The sequence below is a fragment of the Cherax quadricarinatus genome, chromosome 25 (genome assembly GCF_038502225.1).
Source record: "Cherax quadricarinatus isolate ZL_2023a chromosome 25, ASM3850222v1, whole genome shotgun sequence".
NCBI classification, from domain to species: domain Eukaryota; kingdom Metazoa; phylum Arthropoda; class Malacostraca; order Decapoda; family Parastacidae; genus Cherax; species Cherax quadricarinatus.
The window spans coordinates 29,826,907-29,849,839 of record NC_091316.1 but is presented as its reverse complement, the minus strand read 5'-3'; the positions used below and the strand labels follow the sequence as shown (position 1 = coordinate 29,849,839).

Genomic DNA, 22,933 nt, shown 5'->3' with positions numbered 1-22,933 from the left:
GATGAGGGAGGGGAGGGGGGTACGGTAACGATGCACACACCTTCCAGAACAAGCAGTCCGCCCAACAAACTACCGCCACCACTCATTCGTACTTTCACTCATATCTAATGAATTTTTTCCCTCTGTAAGTCAAGACGCAGTTCCTGACGAATCAATCAACCTCAGCTTCACGTTGTTCCATATTATGGAGCAGAGCTCTTCTCCAGGCTAAGGGACTGACCACCTCAAAATTATGTCCTCGAAGGTGATGGACTGATTACATCGTCGTTACATCTCTACTGATTCTGTTGCTTCCCTCTATATTCAAATGAAGAAGCCTGCAGTGTAGGTGAAAATTCTCGGAGTAAAGATACCTAAAATGTTGCACATGTGTCTTACTTACCACCAAGGGAAGACGTGCACCACTGTGGTCTGTGGTTGTCACTAGCAATATCTGTAATGTGCATCATACTGCAACTGTTCTGACGATGACTGCTGCTGCAGTCCTAACACTAAGCATAAAGAGGTTCAGTCTGGAGATGAAGAAGGTGTCGAGGAGGAGGATTCAAGAGAAGAGTGAAGTCTACGAGGATGTTGAGAATTGTCTTCCAGGTCCTGGTTATCTGGACGAGGGAGTTCAGGTCAAAGGTCATCATTAGATGATATCCATAAAAGTTTCCGCTAATTGCGTAGCATCGTATAAGAATGTGTCAGTTATCACTTATAACTATTTTTATCACAAGGAAACATGCATGAATAAAATATTTTATTATTTATCAGAATATTCCACTCATTTTAAGACGTGAAGTTAAATTTGATATTAACCTGATCATTAACATCTCATCTTGAACTCCAATGAAATAATACCTTCAGAAATTAACTCGACATAAAAAGAAATATTATACATCAAGATTGTGAGCAACAGCCATGTCATGTAGGATTCATGCAACATACCAGCCATGTCATGTAGGATTCATGCAACATACCAGCCATGTCATGTAGGATTCATGCAACATACCAACCATGTCATGTAGGATTCATGCAACATACCAGCCATGTCATGTAGGATTCATGCAACATATCAGCCATGTCGTGTAGGATTCATGCAACATACCAGCCATGTCATGTAGAATTCATGCAACATACCAGCCACGTCATGTAAGATTCATGCAACATACCAGCCATGTCATGTAGGATTCATGCAACATACCAACCATGTCATGTAGGATTCATGCAACATACCAGCCATGTCATGTAGGATTCATGCAACATACCAGCCATGTCATGTAGGATTCATGCAACATACCAGCCATGTCATGTAGGATTCATGCAACATACCAGCCATGTCATGTAGGATTCATGCAACATACCAGCCATGTCATGTAGGATTCATGCAACATACCAGCCATGTCATGTAGGATTCATGCAACATATCAGCCATGTCATGTAGGATTCATGCAACATACCAGCCACGTCATGTAGGATTCATGCAACATACCAGCCATGTCATGTAGGATTCATGCAACATACCAGCCATGTCATGTAGGATTCATGCAACATACCAGCCACGTCATGTAGGATTCATGCAACATACCAGCCATGTCATGTAGGATTCATGCAACATACCAGCCATGTCATGTAGGATTCATGCAACATACCAACAATGTCATGTAGGATTCATGCAACATACCAACAATGTCATGTAGGATTCATGCAACATACCAACAATGTCATGCAGAATTCATGCAACATACCAGCCATGTCATGTAGGATTCATGCAACATACCAGCCATGTCATGTAGGATTCATGCAACATACCAGCCATGTCATGTAGGATTCATGCAACATACCAGCCATGTCATGTAGGATTCATGCAACATACCAACCATGTCATGTAGGATTCATGCAACATACCAACCATGTCATGTAGGATTCATGCAACATACCAGCCACGTCATGTAGGATTCATGCAACATACCAGCCATGTCATGTAGGATTCATGCAACATACCAGCCATGTCGTGTAGGATTTATGCAACATACCAACCATGTCATGTAGGATTCATGCAACATACCAGCCATGTCGTGTAGGATTCATGCAACATACTAGCCACAGCCACGTCATGTAGGATTCATGCAACATACCAGCCATGTCGTGTAGGATTCATGCAACATACTAGCCACAGCCACGTCATGTAGGATTTATGCAACATACCAACCATGTCGTGTAGGATTTATGCAACATACCAACCATGTCATGTAGGATTCATGCAACATACCAGCCACGTCATGTTGGATTCATGCAACATACCAGCCATGTCATGTAGGATTCATGCAACATACCAGAGTTGACTAAAGACAGTTTGGGCGACCAAACTTAATTTGTTGTTGGACTCTGTAGGATAAAACTATTGCGTGTGCACCTCTGAACAAACCTCAGGTGACGAGTGTATCACCTGAACACATCTACAGTGTTAGCAAACTCTTGCGTAACCTAAAACTTTCTCGTAATGTTTTGATGTTTTCAGAATACTTGAATAAAGACAAACATGACCATAAATACTTTGTATTAAGGTGAAGAACACATTGTTATTGTGGTTATTGTCGAGATTATTATTATTATTATTATTATTATTATTATTATTAGTAGTAGTAGTAGTAGTAGTAGTAGTAGTAGTACATTCAAGCGACAGGGCACGAACCGTGAGGGTCAGCCATACAGCACCCGGTGAGTGAGAAATAGTCAAGTTTAATTCCAAGTAGGGGAGGGAAATTCAAACTTATGGCGACGTTTCGGCCCTATTCGGACCATTAACTAGCCACAGAGAAGCACGGAGGGAAGGGAGCCCTGCCAAGGAGAATAAGTAGACTTACACGCTATGTACATTACCGTAAGTAGGTCTACACTATGTAAATGACAGGGTGGAGTAAGAAGGCATACACACTGTTCATCCCCGTGAGAAGTAGACTTTTACTGTATACATCCCTGGATGGATTAAATATGCCTACACTATGTACATCACTAGAGGAGTAAGTACACTTGCACTTTATATACATCCCAGGGTGAAGTACGAAGGCTTGAACACTACGTACACACTCGTGCCTGCACAAGAAGATACGGTTGTCATTTATTGTGCAGCGAATTCTGTTACTGCCAATAACTTAAGCAAAATACTAGCTCTACTTAACTCCTTTATAACTTGACGCTGGTCTATCGTGTCAAGGCTTTGAGAGGGACACAACCTCTACTTGACTCGCTCATAACTTCAAGCTGATAATATGCTATCTAGACAGCAAGAAGGATTTCAACAGCAGCGTTCTGGCTCAGGTCTCGTGGGTGTTGACAGGTTTGACCTGCTTCACAAGCAGCGTCAAAGTCCAGGGCACCGACGAGCTGGTCCTGCAGAACGACCCCAACAAGCTGACGATACATCTGTTATAGCCTAGTGAGACCACCGAGTCCGACCAGTAGGGTGCTGGCCCACTACCATGGACTTCCATAGCATTAATTAACATCCGCGACATTCGCCTTTAAAACAGGAGACACAAGTGTCTGGAGTAGCGCAGCGCAGCGGTTGCTGCTTGCCTCTTCCCTGTCACTGGGTTACCTCCACCACTGAACTGGATATCATATGACGAAATGGATTTTTGTCGAATATCACTGGTGTGATAGCAGAGGTGTGGACGTGTAAGTGATTTTGTGTTGGATGGCAGGAATTGCTGACAAATGTGGCAGAAAGACACACCAGCATAAAATTATTAAAATCAAAGAAAGCGCTAAACCCAAAAGGGGTCTGCTAAAATAGTAAAATATTTTTTTTAAAGGGAAATCTTTCTTAAAGACTAGTTTCACTCTAGAGGGACTAGTACCGAACTTGCACACGAAAATCACTCACTACGAAAGCAAAAGACTTGGCAGACGATGCAACATCCCCCCAATGAAAAGCAGGGGTGTCACTAGCACGTTAAGAGACCATACAATAAGTGTCAGGGGCCCGAGACTGTTCAACTGCCTCCCAGCACACATAAGGGGGATTACCAACAGACCCCTGGCAGTCTTTAAGCTGGCACTGGACAAGCACCTAAAGTCAATTCCTGATCAGCCGGGCTGTGGCTCGTACGTTGGTTTGCGTGCAGCCAGCAGCAACAGCCTGGTTGATCAGGCTCTGATCCACCAGGAGGCCTGGTCACAGACCGGGCCGCGGGGGCGTTGACCCCCGGAACTCTCTCCAGGTAAACTCCAGGTAAACTCTGGGAAGATCTTTATCACAGAGCGAAACGTCGTCTATATGAAAGGTTTTTCTCTTCACCACATATTTCCTACCCTGAGGTGATTTACCCTGACGCTCGTAATTATAACCTTCTAGTAAGTTATGAGATAAAAATTCTGACGGAGCTTTTGTAGAGCGCTATCCTTCCTTCCTGAGCGCTACTCTGCATTAGAGTGCCTCGTCCTAGTGCCAAGTGTCCACTTTGACCCGATAGCTGTGCCACAGCTCCTTAGAAAAGACCCATTGTAGAGATACAAACAGCTGTGCAGGACACTAAGACGGTATCAGAGCGTCTGCTTGCTGCTTCAAACAGCTCAAGTCGTTCTAGTGGACACCAATGCATTCAATTTGGGCACCTTCACTGAAGACATTACGGTCTCTTCACATTCGGTCCTTAAAACGTCTTCAATAAGGTGTCCTAAGTGAACGCAGTAGTGCCCATATCCCTGAGGACGGCAGTCATTCGCCTTCTTACTACATACTGTTCAATTCTTCACAAATACCAGTGCAGTAAAACGCCTGCTACATCCGGCACATTAGGTCCTTCCTGTGGTATCAGCTGGTGTTATCCCTACAGGAGCTATGATTTAGGTGTTCTTAAGGAACACCTAACTGACTATATACAAGTGGTCGACGCACCTACCATTATTATTATAATCAAGGGGGAAGCGCTAAACCCGGAGGATTATACAGCGCCTGGGGGGGGGATATGTGGAAGGCATTCAGGCTTAATTCGGGGAACTGGAGCACAGATCCAATTCCCTAAATCAAGAGCCCCTCACCAACATCAAGGAACCTTCCTTGAGTTGACGCACCTACCATCAAGGAGGCGTCGATATCCCAGTTACCCAGACTGTAAACATCCTTCTGGCTTCTCTTAGTGACCTCGGCTGTGGTCGACTTCAGCAGCAGTAACGCCTTTGAAAATTGTAGCTCTCAGTTCAGGTGGTCATATCAACTTGATTCGTAGCACACTCACTGTGCTTGTTGGACCACCTGCTTCCTAGCTGGTCCAGCAACTGCGCTTGTTGGACCAATTAATTCCTTGCTGGCCCAGCCACTGTGCATGCTAAACCACCTATGTCCTTGTTGTTCATCCATTGTGCTTGCTGGACCACCTACTTCATCGCTGGTCCAGCTACAGTTCTTGCTGGACCACCTGTTTCTTCGCTGGTCCAGCGACAGTTTTTGCTGGATCATCTGCTTCTTCCCTGGTCTAGCCACTGTGCTTGCTAGACCACTAACTTCTCTTGGGCCAGCAGCCACTGTGCTTGACGGATCATTGCTAGTCCAGCAGCCACACTGTTGCTGGACCAACAACTTCCCTTGTCTGTCCAACAGCCACTGTGCTTGTTGCTGTCAACTGGTGCTAATTACTGTTACCAGCAATAGATTGTCTACAATCTACTTGCTACCACTTTCTACTGACTATCCCTCGTCTACTGACTCTGACACTTGCTTAAGCATGCTCATCAGTCCTGTTAAACTTACATCCTGCCCTGCTAGCTGTTCAAGGCATCGGGTGTAGCCTCCCAGTTGTTGTTGAGACATATAGCTATCACACCACCCTCACTCTTGATGGCACACTCACTCTCACTCTTGGTGTCACACTACCCTCACTCTTGGTGTCACACTACCCTCACTCTTGGTGTCACACCACACTCACTCCTGATAGCACACCCACTCTCACTCTTGGTGTCACACTAACCTCACTCTTGGTGTCACACAACAATCACTCTTGGTGTCACACTACCCTCACTCCTGATTGCACACCACTCTCACTCTTCGTGTCACACTACCCTCACCCTTGGAGTCACACTACCCTCACTTTTGGTGTCACACTACCCTCACTTCTGACGGCACACCACTCTCACTCTTGGTGTCACACCACCCTCACTCTTTGTGTTACACTACAGTCACTCTTGGTGTCACACTACCCTCACTTTTGGTGTCACACCAAACTCACTCTTGATATCACACTACATTACTCTTAGTGTCACAGTTCCCTCACTCTTGGTGGCACGCTACCCTCACTCTTGGTGCCACGCTACCCTCACTCTTGGTCTCATATCGCTCTCACTCTTGGTATCACACCACCCTCACTCCTGATGGCACACCCACTCTCACTCTTGGTGTCACACTAACCTCACTCTTGGTGTCACACTACCCCCACTCTTGGTGTCACACCACCCTCACTCCAGATGGCACACCCACTCTCACTATTGGTGTCACACTAACCTCACTCTTGGTGTCACATTGCCCTCACTCTTGGTGTCACACTACCCTCACTCCTGATGGCAACCACTCTCACTCATCGTGTCACACTACCCTCACCCTTAGAGTCACACTACCCTCACTTTTGGTGTCACACTACCCTAACTTCTGACGGCACACCACTCTCACTCTTGGTGTCACACCACCCTCACTCTTTGTGTTACACTACAGTCACTTTTGGTGTCACACTACCCTCACTTTTGGTGTCACACCAAACTCACTCTTGGTGTCACACTACATTACTCTTGGTGTAACAGTTCCCTCGCTCTTGGTGGCACGCTACCCTCACTCTTGGTGTCACGCAACCCTCACTCCTGGTGTCACATCGCTCCCACTCTCGGTATCACGCTACCTTCACTCTTGGTGTTACACTACCCTCACTCTTGGTGCCACATCACCCTCACTCTTGGTGCCACATCACCCTCACTCTTGGTGTCACATCAAGCTAATTCTTGCTGTCATACAACCGTCACTCATGGTGTCACATCACCCTCACTCTTGGTGTCACACCACTCTCATGCTTAGTGTCACACCACTCTCACTCTTGGTGTCACACCACTCTTACTCTTGGTGTCATACCATTCTCACTCCTGGTGTCACAACACTCTCACTCTTTGTGTCACACCACTCTCACTCTTATGTCATACCACCCTCACTCTTGGTGTCACACCACCGGCACTCCTGGTGTCACACCACCCTCACCCTTGGTGTTACATCACACTCACTCTTGGTGTAAACCAAACTTACTCTTGGTGTCACACCACTCTTACGCTTAGTGTCACACCACTCTCACTCTTGGTGTCACACTACTCTTACTCTTGGTGTCACACCATTCTCATTCTTGGTGTCACACCACTCTCACTCTTGGTGTCAAACCACTCTCACTCTTATGTCATACTACTCTCACTCTTGGTGTCACACCACCGTCACTCTTGGTGTCACATCACCCTCACTCTTTGTGTCACACCACCCTCACTCTTGGTGTCACACCGCTCTCACGATTGGTGTCATACAATGCTCACACTTGGTGTCACACCACCCTCACTCTTGGTGTCACACCAACCTCACTCTTGGTGTTACACCACCGTCACTCTTGGTGTCACATCACCCTCACTCTTGGTGTCACACCACCCTCACCCTTGGTGTCACACCGCTCTCACTATTTGTGTCACACAATGCTCACACTTGGTGACACACCACCCTCACTCTTGGTGTCACACCAACCTCACTCTTGGTGTCACATCACCCTCACTCATGGTGTCACACCACTCTTACACTTGGTGTCACACCACCCTAACTCTTGGTGTCACACCACTCTTACTCTTGGTGTCACACAACCCTCACTCTTAGTGTCAGTCCACTCTAACTCTTGGCGTCACACCACTCTCAGTTTTGGTGTCACACCACTTTCACTCTTGGTGTCACACTACCCTTACTCTTGGTGTCACATTACCCTCATTCCTAGTGTCACACTAGCCTAACTCTTAGTGTCACAATACCCTCACTCTTGGTGTCACACCACCCTCACTCCTGATGCACACCCACTCTCACTCTTGGTGTCACACTACCATTACTCTTGGTGTCACACTACCCTCACTCTTGGGGTCACACTACCATCACTCTTGGCGTAACACTACCCTCACTCTTTGCGTCACACCACCCTCACTCACGATGCACACCCACTCTCACTCTTGGTGACACACTACCATTAATCTTGGTGTCACACCACCCTCACTCTTTGTGCCAAAACATTTTTACTCTTGGTGTTACACCACTCTCACTCTTGGTGTCACACCACCCTCACTCTAGGTGTCACACCACTCTTACTTTTTGTATCACACCAATCTCACTCCTGGTGTCACACTACCCTCACTATTTGTGTCACACCACTCTTACTCTTGGTGTCACGCCACTCTCACTCTTGGTCTCACACCACTCTCAATCTGGGTGTCACACCACTCTTACTCTTGGTGTCACACTACCCTCACTCTTGGTGTAACACTACCCTCACTCTTGGTGTCACACTACCCTCACTCTTGGTGTCACACTACCCTCACTCTTGGTGTCACACCACCCTCACTCCTGATGCACACCCACTCTCACTCTTGGTGTAACACCATCCTCACTCCTGATGAACACCCACTCTCACTTTTGGTGTCACACTACCCTTAATATTGGTGTCACACAACCCTCACACTTGGTGTCACACCACTCTTACTCTTGGTGTCACACCACTCTCACTCTTGGTGTCACACTATCCTCACTCTTTGAGTCACACTACCCTCACTCTTGGTGTCACACTACCCTCACTCTTGGTGTAACACCACCCTCACTATTGATGCTCACCCACTCTCACTCTTGCTGTCACACTACCCTCACTCTTGGTGTCACTCCACCCTCACTCGTGATGCACACCCACTATCACTTTTGGTGTCACACTACCCTTAATCTTTGTGTCAAACCACCCTCACACTTGGTGTCACACGACTCTTACTCTTTGTGTCACACTACTCTCACTCTTTGCGTCACACCACCCTCACTCTTTGTGTCACACCACCCTCACTCCTGATGCACACCCACTCTCACTCTTGGTGTCACACTACCCTTAATCTTGGTGTCATACCACCCTCACTCTTGGTGTCACACCACTCTTATTCTAGGTGTCACACTACTCACACTCTTGGTATCACACTACCCTCACTCTTGGTGTCACACCGCTCTTATTCTTGGTGTCACACCACTCTCGCTCTTGGTGTCTCACCACCCTCACTCTTGGTATCACACCACTCTAATTCTTGGTGTCACACCACTCTCAATCTTGGTGTCACACCACTCTCACTCTTGGTGTCGCACCACTCTTACTCTTGGTGTCAAATCACTCTCACTCTTGGTGTCACACTACCTTCACTTTTGGTGTCACACCACTCTCACTCTTGATGTCACACCACTCTTATTCTTGGTGTTCCACTACCCTCACTCCTAATGGCACACCACTCTCACTCTTGGTGTCACACTACCCTCAGTCTTGGTGTCACACTACCCTCACTATGGTGTCACACTACTTTCACTCTTGGTATCACACCACTCTCACTCTTGGTGTCACACCTATCTTACTCTAGATGTCAAACTACCCTCACTCTTGGTGTCACACTGCCCTCACTCTTGGTGTCACACCACTCCCACTCTTGGTGTCACACCACTCTCACTCTTGGTGTCACACTACCCTCACTCTTGGTGTCACAGTACACTCACTCTTGGTGTCACTCCATTCTCACTCATGGTGTCACACCACTATCGCTCTTGGTGTCACACTACTCTCGCTCTTGGTGTCACACCACTCTCACTCTTGGTGTAACACAACTGTCACTCTTGGTGTCACACAACGCTCACTCTTGGTGTCACACCACTCTCACTCTTCGTGTCACACAACTCTCACTCTTGGTGTCAGACTACCCTCACTCTTGGTGTCACACTACACTCACTCTTGGTGTCACACCACTCTCATTCTTGGAGTCACACCACTCTCACTCTTGGTGTCACACTATCCTCATTCTTTGTGTCACACTACCCTCACTCTTTGTGTCACACTACCCTCATTATTGGTGTCACACTACCCTCACTCTTGGTGTCACACTACCCTCACTCTTGGTGTCACACCACTCTCACTCTTTGTGTCACACTACCCTCACTCTTGGTGTCACACTACCCTCACTCCTGAAGGCACACCGCTCTCACTCTTGGTGTCACACTACCCTCACTCTTTGTGTCACACCACTCTCACTCTTTGTGTCACACACTCACTCTTGGTGTCACACTACCCTCACTTTTTGTGTCACACCACCCGCACTCCAGAAGCACACCCACTCTCTCTCTTGGTGTCACACTACCCTTACTCTTGGTGCCACACTACTCTCAGTTTTGGCGTCACACTATCCTCACTCTTGGTGTCACACTACCCTCACTCTTGGTGTAACACTCCCCTCACTCCTGATGGCACACCACTCTCACTCTTTGTGTCACACTACCCTTATTCTTGGTGTCACACTACCCTCACTCTTGGTGTCACACCACTCCTACTCTTGGTGTCACACCACCCTTACTCTTGGTGTCACACCGCTTTTACTCTTGGTGTCACATCACCCTCACTCTTGGTGTCACACCACTCTTACTCTTAGTGTCACATGACCCTCACTCTTGGTGTCACACCACCTTCACTCTTGGTGTCACACTACCCTGACTCTTGGTATCACACCACCCTTATTCTTGGTGTCACACCACTCTTACTCTTGGTCTCACACCACTCTTACTCTTGGTCTCACACCACTCTCACTCTTGGTCTCACACCACTCTTACTCTAGGTGTCACGCCACTCTCACTCTTGGTCTCACACCACTGTCACTCTTTGTGTCACACCACTCTCACTCTTGGTGTAACACCACTCTTACTCTTGGTGTCACACTACCCTCACTCTTGGTATCACACTACCCTCACTCTTGGTGTCACTCCACCCTCACTTCTGATGCACACCCACTCTCACTCTTGGTGTCACACTACCCTCACTCTTGGTGTCACACTACCCTCACTCTTGGTGTCACACTACCCTCACTCTTGGTGTCACACTACCCTTACTCTTTCTGTCCCTTACTCTTGCTGTCACACTACCCTCACCTCACACTACTCTCTTGTGTCACACTACCCTCACTCTTGGTGTCACTACTACTCTTGGTGTCCCTTACTCTTGGTGTCACACTACCCTCACCTCGTCACACTACCCTCACTCTTGGTGTCACACTGATACCCTCTACTCTTGGTGTCACACTACCCTCACTCTTGGTGTCACTCTCACTCTTGGTGTCACCTACCCTTACTCTTGCTGTCACACTACCCTCACTCTTGCTGTCACTACTACTCTTGCTGTCACCTTACTCTTGCTGTCACACTACCCTTACTCTTGCTGTCACACTACCCTCACTCTTTGTGTCACTCTACCCTCACTCCTCACTCTCTTGTGTCACACTACCCTCACTCTTGGTGTCACACTACCCTCACTCTTGGTGTCACACTTACTCTTGCTGTCACCTTACTCTTGGTGTCACACTACTACTCCTCTACCCTCACTCTTGGTGTCACACTACCCTCACTCTTGGTGTCACACTACCCTCACTCTTGGTGTCACACTACCCTCACTCTTGGTGTCACACTACCCTTACTCTTGCTGTCACACTACCCTCACTCTTGGTGTCACACTACCCTTACTCTTGCTGTCACACTACCCTTACTCTTGCTGTCACACTACCCTCACTCTTGGTGTCACACTACCCTCACTCTTGGTGTCACACTACCCTCACTCTTGGTGTCACACTACCCTCACTCTTGCTGTCACACTACCCTCACTCTTGGTGTCACACTACCCTCACTCTTGGTGTCACACTACCCTCACTCTTGGTGTCACACTACCCTCACTCTTGCTGTCACACTACCCTCACTCTTGCTGTCACACTACCCTCACTCTTGGTGTCACACTACCCTTACTCTTGGTGTCACACTACCCTCGCTCTTGCTGTGACACTACCCTCACTCTTGGTGTCACTCCACCCTCACTCCTGATGCACACCCACTGTGAAGGTTCACTCTGCCCTGTAATAACTTCAGACAGTATTACCAAGGCTGGCTCCTCCTCAGGAAAATTAATGAATAGAAAAAGAAATAATAACAGACAAACATAAACACTTTATTATATAGAAAATATAAAATATAAAACACTTAAATATGAAATATTTATCCTACATTAAAGAAAATGAAAAATGAAAAATATAAATGATAACTGAATTCAACGCTAATTTAAAACTTGGGTGTCTGGTGTTGGTGACACTGCTTGTTGAAATCGTAGCCTTTGCCGATGATGGGGGGGGGGAGTCGCAGGTGTTGGTTACAACCCACTGGCTAGTTCTTAACAGTATAGCCTTGAGTATTCTATCCCGATGACAGGAAAGCAGGTTCTTTACCGCTGCAATGATGAGGGGTTACGTCCTGCAATTTCATACAGGTGCACAGGTAATTAAATCCAAAAAGGGGGAAGTCTCAGGACGTTAGTCCATCTCCATCAGTTCTTCTCGTTGATTGACAGGTGACCCTCTCTGTCATCCAAGCTGAAAAGATAGACAGGTTACCCACTGCTTTAGAAATCACTCTCCATGATAAGTACAATACCTAAAAGATGTGGTGATTATTACAACAGTCAACTTAGAGCAAGACAGAAAGGACTAAGTTGATTATTGGTCAAAAGTGAAGCTTTCAACCAATAAATCCACTAGAATACAAGGCAGGCATGTACTTACAGTAGTGCAGGGAGCTGTGAGTCTATGATTACTGTTTGGACCAGGAGCCCCACACGTAACCTTTCGGGGGGGGGGGGGGGGGAAGAAGGAGGGGAAGGGATAGTGGGAGCTAGACTGACCCTACCTTAACAAGCAGCCGGCAATCAAACCATCACTTTAGGGGTGGGGGAAAAAAGGTGGAAATAGCGGGAGCTTGACTTACCCTACCTTAACAAGTAGCCGGCAATGAAACTATTGTTACTATATTCTCCCTCGCTACTCCTATCTATTGAACTTTTCCCTCACACCCACTCTCACTTTTGGCATCACACTACCCTTAATCTTGGAGTCAAACCACCCGTACACTTAGTGTCACATCACTCTTACTCTTGGTGTCACACTACTTTTACTCTTGGTGTCACACCACCCTCACTCTTGATGTCACACCACCCTTACTCCTGATGCACACCCACTCTCACTCCTGGTGTCACACTACCCTTAATCTTGGTGTCATACCACCCTCACACTTGGTGTCACACCACTCTTACTCTTGGTGTCACACCACTCTCATTCTTGGTGTCACACCACCCTCACTCTTGGTGTCACACCACTCATACTCTTTGTGTCAAACCACTCTCGCTCTTGGTGTCTCACCACCCTCACTCTTGGTGTCACACCACTCTAATTCTTAGTATCACACCACTTTCACTCTTAGTGCCACACCACTCTTACGCTTGGGGTCACGCCACTCTCACCCTTGGTCTCACACCACTCCCAATCTTGGTGTCAAATCACTCTCACTCTTGATGTCACACTACCTTCACTCTTGGTGTCACACCACTCTCACTCTTGATGTCACACCACTCTCACTCTTGGTGTCACACTACCTTTACTCTTGGTGTCACACCACTCTCACTCTTGATGTCACACCACTCTCACTCTTGGTGTCCCACTACCCTCACTCCTAATGGCACACCACTCTCACTCTTGGTGTCACATTACCCTCAGTCTTAGTGTCACACTACCCTCACTCTTTGTGTCACACTACCCTCACTCTTGGCATCACACCACTTTCACTCTTGGTGTCACACCTATCTTAATTTTGATGTCAAACTACCCTCACTCTTGGTGTCACACTGCCCTCACTCTTGGTGTCACACCACTCCCACTCTTGGTGTCACACCACTCTCACTCTTGGTGTCACACTACCCTCACTCTTGGTGTCATAGTGCACTCACTCTTGGAGTCACACCTCTCTCACTCTTGGTGTCATACCACTCTCACTCTTTGTGTCACACTACTCTCACTCTTGGTGTCACACCACTCTCACTCATGGTGTCACACCACTCTCACTCTTGGTGTCCCACTACCCTCACTCTTGGTGTTACACTACACTCACTCTTTGTGTCACACAACTCTCATTCTTGGTGTCACACCACTCTCACTCTTGGTGTCACACTATCCTCATTCTTGGTGTCACACTACCCTCACTCTTGGTGTCACACTACCCTCATTCTTGGTGTCACACCACTCTCACTCTTTGTGTCACACTACCCTCACTCTTGGTGTCACACTACTCTCACTCTTGGTGTCACACTACCCTCACTTTTGGTGTCACACCACCCTCACTCCTGATGCACACCCACTCTCACTCTTGGTGTCACACTACCCTTACTCTTGGTGTCGCACTACTCTCACTTTTGGTGTCACACTACCCTCACTCTTGGTGTCACACTACCCTCACTCTTGGTGTAACACTACCCTCACTCCTGATGGCACACCACTCTAACTCTTGATGTCACACTACCCTTATTCTTGGTGTCACACTACCCTCTTGGTGTCACACCACTCCTTCTCTTGGTGTCACACCACCCTTACTCTTGGTGTCACACCGCTTTTACTCTTGGTGTCATATCACCCTTACTCTTGGTGTCACACCACTCTTACTCTTAGTGTCACATGACCTCACTCCTGGTGTCACACCACCCTCACTCTTTGTGTCACACTACCCTGACTCTTGGTATCACACCACCCTTATTCTTGGTGTCACACAACTCTTACTCTTGGTTTCACACCACTCTCACTCTTTTTGTCACAACACTCTTACTCTAGGTGTCACGCCACTCTCACTCTTGGTCTCACACCACTCTCACTCTTGGTCTCACACCACTCTTACTCTTGGTGTCACACTACCCTCACTCTTGGTGTCACACTACCCTCACTCTTGGTGTCACACTACCCTCACTCTTGGTGTCACACTACCCTCACTCTTGGTGTCACACTACCCTCACTCTTGGTGTCACACTACCCTCACTCTTGGTGTCACACTACCCTCACTCTTGGTATCACACTATCCTCACTCTTGGTGTCACTCCACCCTCACTCCTGATGCACACCCACTCTTACTTTTGGTGTCACACTACCCTTAAGCTTGGTGTCAAACTACCCTTACACTTGATGTCACACCACTCTTACTCTTGGTGTCACACTACTTTCACTCTTGGTGTCACCCCACCCTCACTCTTTGTATCACACCACCCTTTCTCGTGATGTACACCCACTCTCACTCTTGGTGTCACACGACACTTAATCTTGGTGTCTTACCACCCTCACTCTTGGTGTCACACCACTCATACTCTTTGTGTCACACCACTCTCGCTCTTAGTGTCTCACCACCCTCACTCTTGGTGTCACACCACTCTAATTCTTAGTGTCACACCACTTTCACTCTTGGTGTCACACCACTCTCACTCTTGATGTCACACCACTCTCACTCTTGGTGTAACACTACCTTTACTCTTAGTGTCACACCACTCTCACTCTTGATGTCACACCACTCTCACTCTCGGTGTCCCACTACCCTCACTCCTAATGGCACACCACTCTCACACTTGGTGTCACACTACCCTCAGTCTTAGTGTCACACTACACTCATTCTTTGTGTCACACTACCCTCACTCTTGGCATCACACCACTTTCGCTCTTGGTGTCACACCACTCCCACTCTTGGTGTCACACCACACTCACTCTTGGTGTCATACCACTCTCACTCTTTGTGTCACACTACTCTCACTCTTGGTGTCACACCACTCTCACTCATGGTGTCACACCACTCTCACTCTTGGTGTCCCACTACCCTCACTCTTGGTGTTACACTACACTCACTCTTTGTGTCACACAACTCTCATTCTTGGTGTCACACCACTCTCACTCTTGGTGTCACACTATCCTCATTCTTGGTGTCACACTACCCTCATTCTTGGTGTCACACCACTCTCACTCTTTGTGTCACACTACCCTCACTCTTGGTGTCACACTACCCTCACTCTTGGTGTCACACCACTCTCAATCTTGGTGTCACACAACCCTCACTCTTTGCCTCACACCACTCTCACTCTTTGTGTCACACTAACCTCACTCTTGGTGTCACACTACTCTCACCCTTGGTGTCACACTACCCTCACTTTTGGTGTCACACCACCCTCACTCCTGATGCACACACACTCTCACTCTTGGTGTCACACTACCCTTACTCTTGGTGTCGCACTACTCTCACTTTTTGTGTCACACTACCCTCACTCTTGGTGTCACACTACCCTCACTCTTGGAGTAACACTACCCTCACTCCTGATGGCACACCACTCTCACTCTTGGTGTCACACTACCCTTATTCTTTGTGTCACACTACCCTCACTCTTGGTGTCACACCACTCCTTCTCTTGGTGTCACACCACCCTTACTCTTGGTGTCACACCGCTTTTACTCTTGGTGTCACATCACCCTCACTCTTGGTGTCACACCACTCTTACTCTTAGTGTCACATGATCTCACTCCTGGTGTCACACCACCCTCACTCTTTGTGTCACACTACCCTGACTCTTGGTATCACACCACCATTATTCTTGGTGTCACACAACTCTTACTCTTGGTTTCACACCACTCTCACTCTTGTTGTCACACCACTCTTGCTCTGGGTGTCACGCCACTCTCACTCTTGGTCTCACACCACTCTCACTCTTGGTGTCAGACCACTCTCACTCTTGGTGTCACACCACTCTTACTCTTGGTGTCACACTACCCTCACTCTTGGTGTCACACTACCCTCACTCTTGGTGTCACACTACCCTCACTCTTGGTGTCACACTACCCTCACTCTTTGTGTCACGCTACCTTCACTCTTGGTGTCACACTACCCACACTCTTGGTGTCACACTACCCTCACTCTTGGTATCACACTACCCTCACTCTTGGTGTCACACTACCCTCACTCTTGGTGTCACACTACCCCCACTCTTGGTATCACACTACCCTCACTCTTTGTGTCACACCACTCTCGCTCTTGGTGTCTCACCACCCTCACTCTTAGTGTCACACCACTCTAATTCTCAGTGTCACACCACTTTCACTCTTGTTGTCACACCAATCTCACTCTTGATGTCACTCCACTCTCACTCTTGGTGTCACACTACCTTTACTCATGGTGTCACACCACTCTCACTCTTGATGTCACACCACTCTAACTCTTGGTGTCCCACTACCCTCGCTCCTAATGGCACACCACTCTCACTCTTGGTGTCACACTACCCTCAGTCTTAGTGTTACACTACCCTCACTCTTTGTGTCACACTACCCTCACTCTTGGTATCACACCACTTTCACTGTTGGTGTCACACCTATCTTACTTTTGATGTCAAACTACCCTCACTATTGGTGTCACACTGCCCTCACTCTTGGTGTCACACCACTCCCACTCTTGGTGTCACACCACACTCACTCTTGGTTTCACACTACCCTCACTCTTTGTGTCATAGTACACTCACTCTTGGAGTCACACCACTCTAACTCATGGTGTCATACCACTCTCACTCTTTGTGTCACACTACTCTCAATCTTGGTGTCACACCTCTCTCATTCTTTGTGTCACTCCACTCTCACTCTTTGTGTCACACCACTCTCACTCTTGGTGCCCACTACCCTCACTCTTGGTGTCACACAACTCTCATTCTTGGTGTCACACCACTCTTACTCTTTGTGTCACACTACCCTCATTCTTGGTGTCACACAACTCTTACTCTTGGTGTCACACCACTCTCACTCTTTGTGTCACACTACCCTCACTCTTGGTGTCACACTACTCTTACTCTTGGTGTCACACCACTCTCACTCTTTTTGTCACACTATCCTCACTCTTGGTGTCACTACCCTCACTCCTGAAGGCACACCATTCTCACTCTTGGTGTCACACTACCCTCACTCTTGGTGTCACACTACCCTCACTCTTGGTGTCACACTACTCTCACTCTTTGTGTCACACTACTTTCGCTTTTGGTGTCACACCACCCTCACTCCTGATGCACACCCACTCTTACTCTTGGTGTCCCACTACCCTTACTCTTGGTGTCACACTACTCTCACTTTTTTTGGTTACACTACCCTCACTCTTGGTGTCACACTACCCTCACTCTTGGTGTCACACTACCCTTATTCTTGGTGTCACACTACCCCTCACTCTTGGTGTCACACCACTCCTTCTCTTTGTGTCACACCACCCTTACTCTTGGTGTCACACCGCGTTTACTCTTGGTGTCACATCACCCTCACTCTTGGTGTCACACCACTCTTACTCTTAGTGTCACATGACCCTCACTCTTGGTGCCACACCACCCTCACTCTTTGTGTCACACTACCCTGACTCTTTTTATCACACCACCCTTATTCTTGGTGTCACATCACTCTTACTCTTGGTTTCACACCACTCTCACTCTTGTTGTCACACCACTCTTACTCTAGGTGTCACGCCACTCTCACTCTTGGTCTCACTCCACTCTCACTCTTGGTGTCACACCACTCTCACTCTTGGTGTCACACCACTCTTACTATTGGTGTCACACTACCCTCACTCTTAGTGTCACACTACCCTCACTCTTGGTGTCACATTACCCTCACTCTTGGTGTCACACTACCCTCACTCTTGGTGTCACTCCACCCTCACTCCTGATGCACACCCACTCTCACTTTTTGTGTCACACTACCCTAAATCTTGGTGTCAAACTACCCTTACACTTTGTGTCAGACCACTCTTGCTCTTGGTGTCACACTACTTTCAATCTTGGTGTCACACCACCCTCACTCTTGGTGTCACACCACCCTTTCTCCTGATGCACACCCACTCTCACTCTTGGTGTCTCACTACACTTAATCTTGGTGTCATAACACCCTCACTCTTGGTGTCACACCACTCGTACTCTTTGTGTCACACCGCTCTCGCTCTTGGTGTCTCACCACCCTCACTCTTGGTGTCACACCACTCTAATTCTTAGTGACACACCTCTTTCACTCTTGATGCCACACCACTCTTACGCTTGGGGTCACGCCACTCTCACTCTTCGTCTCACACCACTCCCAATCTTAGTGTCAAATCAATCTCACTCTTGGTGTCACACTACCTTCAGTCTTGGTGTCACACGACTCTCACTCTTGATATCACACCACTCTCACTCTTGGTGTCACATTACATTTACTCTTGGTGTCACACCATTCTCACTCTTGATATCACACCACTCTCACTCTTGGTGTCCCACTACCCTCACTCCTAATGGCACACCACTCTCACTCTTGATGTCACACTACCCTCAGTCTTGGTGTCACACTACCCTCACTCTTTGTGTCACACTACCCTCACTCTTGGTATCACACAACTCTCACTCTTGGTGTCACACAACTCCCACTCTTGGTGTCACACCTCTCTCACTCTTTGTGTCACACTACCCTCACTCTTGGTGTCATAGTACACTCACTCTTGGTGTCACACCACTCTCGCTCTTGGTGTCACACCACTCTCACTCTTGGTGTCACACTACTCTCATTCTTGGTGTCACACCACTCTCACTCTTAGTGTCACTAAACTCTCACTCTTGGTGTCCCACTACCTTCACTCTTCGTGTTAAACTACACTCACTTTTGGTGTCACACCACTCTCATTCTTGGTGTCACACCACTCTCACTCTTTTTGTCACACTATCCTCGCTCTTTGTGTCACAGTTCCCTCACTCTTTGTGTCACACAACTCTCATTCTTGGTGTCACACCACTCTCACTCTTTGTGTCACACTGCCCTCACTCTTGGTGTCACACAACACTCACTCTTGGTGTCACTATACCCTCACTCTTGTTGTCACACCACTCACTCTTGATGTCACCCCACTCTCTCTCTTGGTGTCACACTACCGTCACTCTTTGTGTCACACTGCTCTCACTCTTGGTGCCACACTACCCTCACTCTTGGTGTCACATCACCATCACTCTTGATGCACACCCACTCTCACTCTTGGAGTCACGCTACCCTTACTCTTGGTGTCACACTGCTCTCACTTTTGGTGTCACACTACCCTCACTCCTGATGGCACACCACTCTCACTCTTGGTGTCACACTTCCCTTATTCTTCTTGTCACACTACTCTCACTCTTGGTGTCACACCACTCCTTCTCTTGGTGTCACACCACTCCTACTCTTTGTGTCACACCACCCTTAGTCTTGGTGTCACACCACTCTTAATCTTGGTGTCACATCAGCCTCACTCTTTGTGTCATACCACTCTTGGTGTCACATGACCCTCACTTTTGGTGTCACACCACCCTCACTCTTGGTGTCACACCACCCTCACTCTTGGTGTCACACCACCCTTATTTTTGGTGTCACATCACCCTTACTCTTGGTGTCACATCAGCCATTTTCTTGGTGTCACACCACTCTTTCTCTTGGTTTCATGTGGCCCTCACTCTTGGTGTCACAGCACCCTCAATCTTTGTGTCACACTACGCTTACTCTTTGTGTCACACCACTCTTACTCTTGGTGTCACACCACCCTTACTCTTGGTGTCACACCATTCTTTCTCTTTGTGTCACATCAGCCTCACTCTTGGTGTCACACCACTCTTACTCTTGGTGTCACACTACCCTCACTCTTGGTGTCACACCACCCTTACTCTTGGTGTAACACCACCCTCTCTCTTTGTGTCACATCACTTTCACTCTTGGCGTCACATCTCCATCTCTCTTGGTATCACACCACTCTTACTCTTGGTGTCACTCCACTCTCACTCTTGGTGTCACACCACCCTCTCTCTTTATGTCGCATCACTCTTATTCTTGGTGTCACACCACTCTCACTCTTGATGTTACACCACTCTTACTCTTTATGTTACTTCTCTCACTCCTGATGGTACACCACTCTCGCTCTTGGTGTCACACTACTCTCACTCTTGGTGTCACACCACTCTTTCTCTTTGTGTCACACCAGTCTCAATCTTGGTGCCACACCACTCTCATTCTTTGTGTCACACCACTCTCGCTCTTGGTGTTACACCACTCTCACTCTTGGTGTCACACAACCTTCACTCTTGGTGTCACACCACTCTCACACTTGATGTCACACCACTCTCACTCTTTGTGTCACACTACACTCACTCTTTGTGTCACTCCACTCCTACTCTTGGTGTCACACCACTCTTACTCTTGGTGTCACACTACCCTTTCTCTTGGTATCACACTACCCTCACTCTTGGTGTCACACCACTCTCACTCTTAGTGTCACACCACCCTCACTCGTGGTGTCACACTACCCTCACTCTTGGTGTCACACTGCCCTCACTCTTACTGTTACACTACCCTCACTCCTGATGGCACACCACTCTCACTCTTTGTGTCACACTACCTTCACTCTTGGTGTCACACCACTCTCACTCTTGATGTCACACCACTCTCACTCTTTGTGTCACTCTACCCTCTCTCCTGATGGCACAGTACTCTCAGTCTTGGTGGCACACTACTCTCACTCTTTGTGTCACTCTACCCTCTCTCCTGATGGCACAGTACTCTCAGTCTTGGTGGCACACTACTGTCACTCTTGGTGTTACACTACTGTAACTCTTGGTGTCACACTACTCTTACTTTTAGTGTCAGACTACCCTCACTCTTGGTGTCACACTACCCTCACTGTTGGTGTCACACGACTCTCACTCTTGGTGTCACAGCTCTCTCAGTCTTGGTGTCACACTACCCTCACTCTTGTTGTCACACTACCCTCACTCTTGGTGTCACACTATCCTCACTCTTGTTGTCACACTACCCTCACTCTTGGTGTCACACCACTCTCACTTTTGGTGTCCCCCCTCCCTCACTCTTGGCGTGACACTACCCTCACTCTTTGTGTCTCACTACCCTCCCTCATGGTGTCACACTTCCCTCACTCTTGGTGTCACACTACCCTCATTCTTGATATAACACTACCCTCACTCCTGATGGCACACCACTCTTTCTCTTGGTGTCACACTACCCTCTCTCTTGCTGTCACAGCACCCTCACTCTTGGTGTCACACCACTCTCACTCTTGGTGTCACACTACCCTCACTCTTGGTGTCACACTACCCTCACTCTTGGTGTCACATTACCCTCACTCTTGGTGTCACACCAAGCTCGTGCTGTCAGTGTGACACGCAATTGACTGGGTTACACAGTCAGTAACAGCTGTCTTTTATTTATACTAATCACTCACTTTAGCAGGTAAACAGGGAGTATAACAGCGATGGACTGCGTTAGTCTCAACAAAAGATGTCACTGTTTATCTTTCACTAGTTCACTGTATATGCCGCTCACTGCTCTATCTGCAGAATTCTGTTTGTGGTAATGTCTGCTCCTGTCTCTCTCTGTCTTTAATACGGACTTCTAGATCCTAGATGGGCGAAATAATGCTTAAATGCACTATGATGGTGCCACTGTAGGCGGAGCGTCGTTCATTGTTTTCCTTGTGCAACCAATGAGAAGTCACGCACCTCACACAGTTGCCATGTTTGATCACCAACACCTGTTGTGCCACCTGTCTTTCAGGTGGTACATGTTTCTCAGTGTTCATACACTGAGAATGTGTCTCAATTCTAATTGTAAGAATTTAAGTATTCTTGAGAAGGGGTGAATATGGGATGTGTAGTCTTGGTAACCTTGAAGCAAGAGGAAGATAAGTCCAGTTGCTTGGATCAAGAACTCCTCCCCAGCATCAAGAAGGAAACAAAGCATTAATATAAAATAATACAGTAGT

At 47.7% G+C, this 22,933-nt stretch overlaps 1 protein-coding gene across 3 annotated transcripts in view; it reads right to left on the bottom strand.

Annotated features, from left to right (window-relative positions):
• The window catches only part of LOC128689941 (proton-coupled folate transporter), a 187,628-nt gene extending 165,064 nt beyond the window's left edge, over positions 1-22,564 (bottom strand). For 2 of the 3 annotated variants that reach the window (XM_070088682.1, XM_070088684.1), the window contains exon 1: positions 22,394-22,564. The gene's annotated coding sequence lies outside the window, so the exon portion shown is untranslated. Of the gene's footprint in view, positions 1-382; positions 603-22,393 lie in introns of all 3 variants that reach the window. The other variant, XM_070088685.1, reaches the window with a different exon arrangement.
• Between the last annotated feature and the right edge of the window lie 369 nt (positions 22,565-22,933).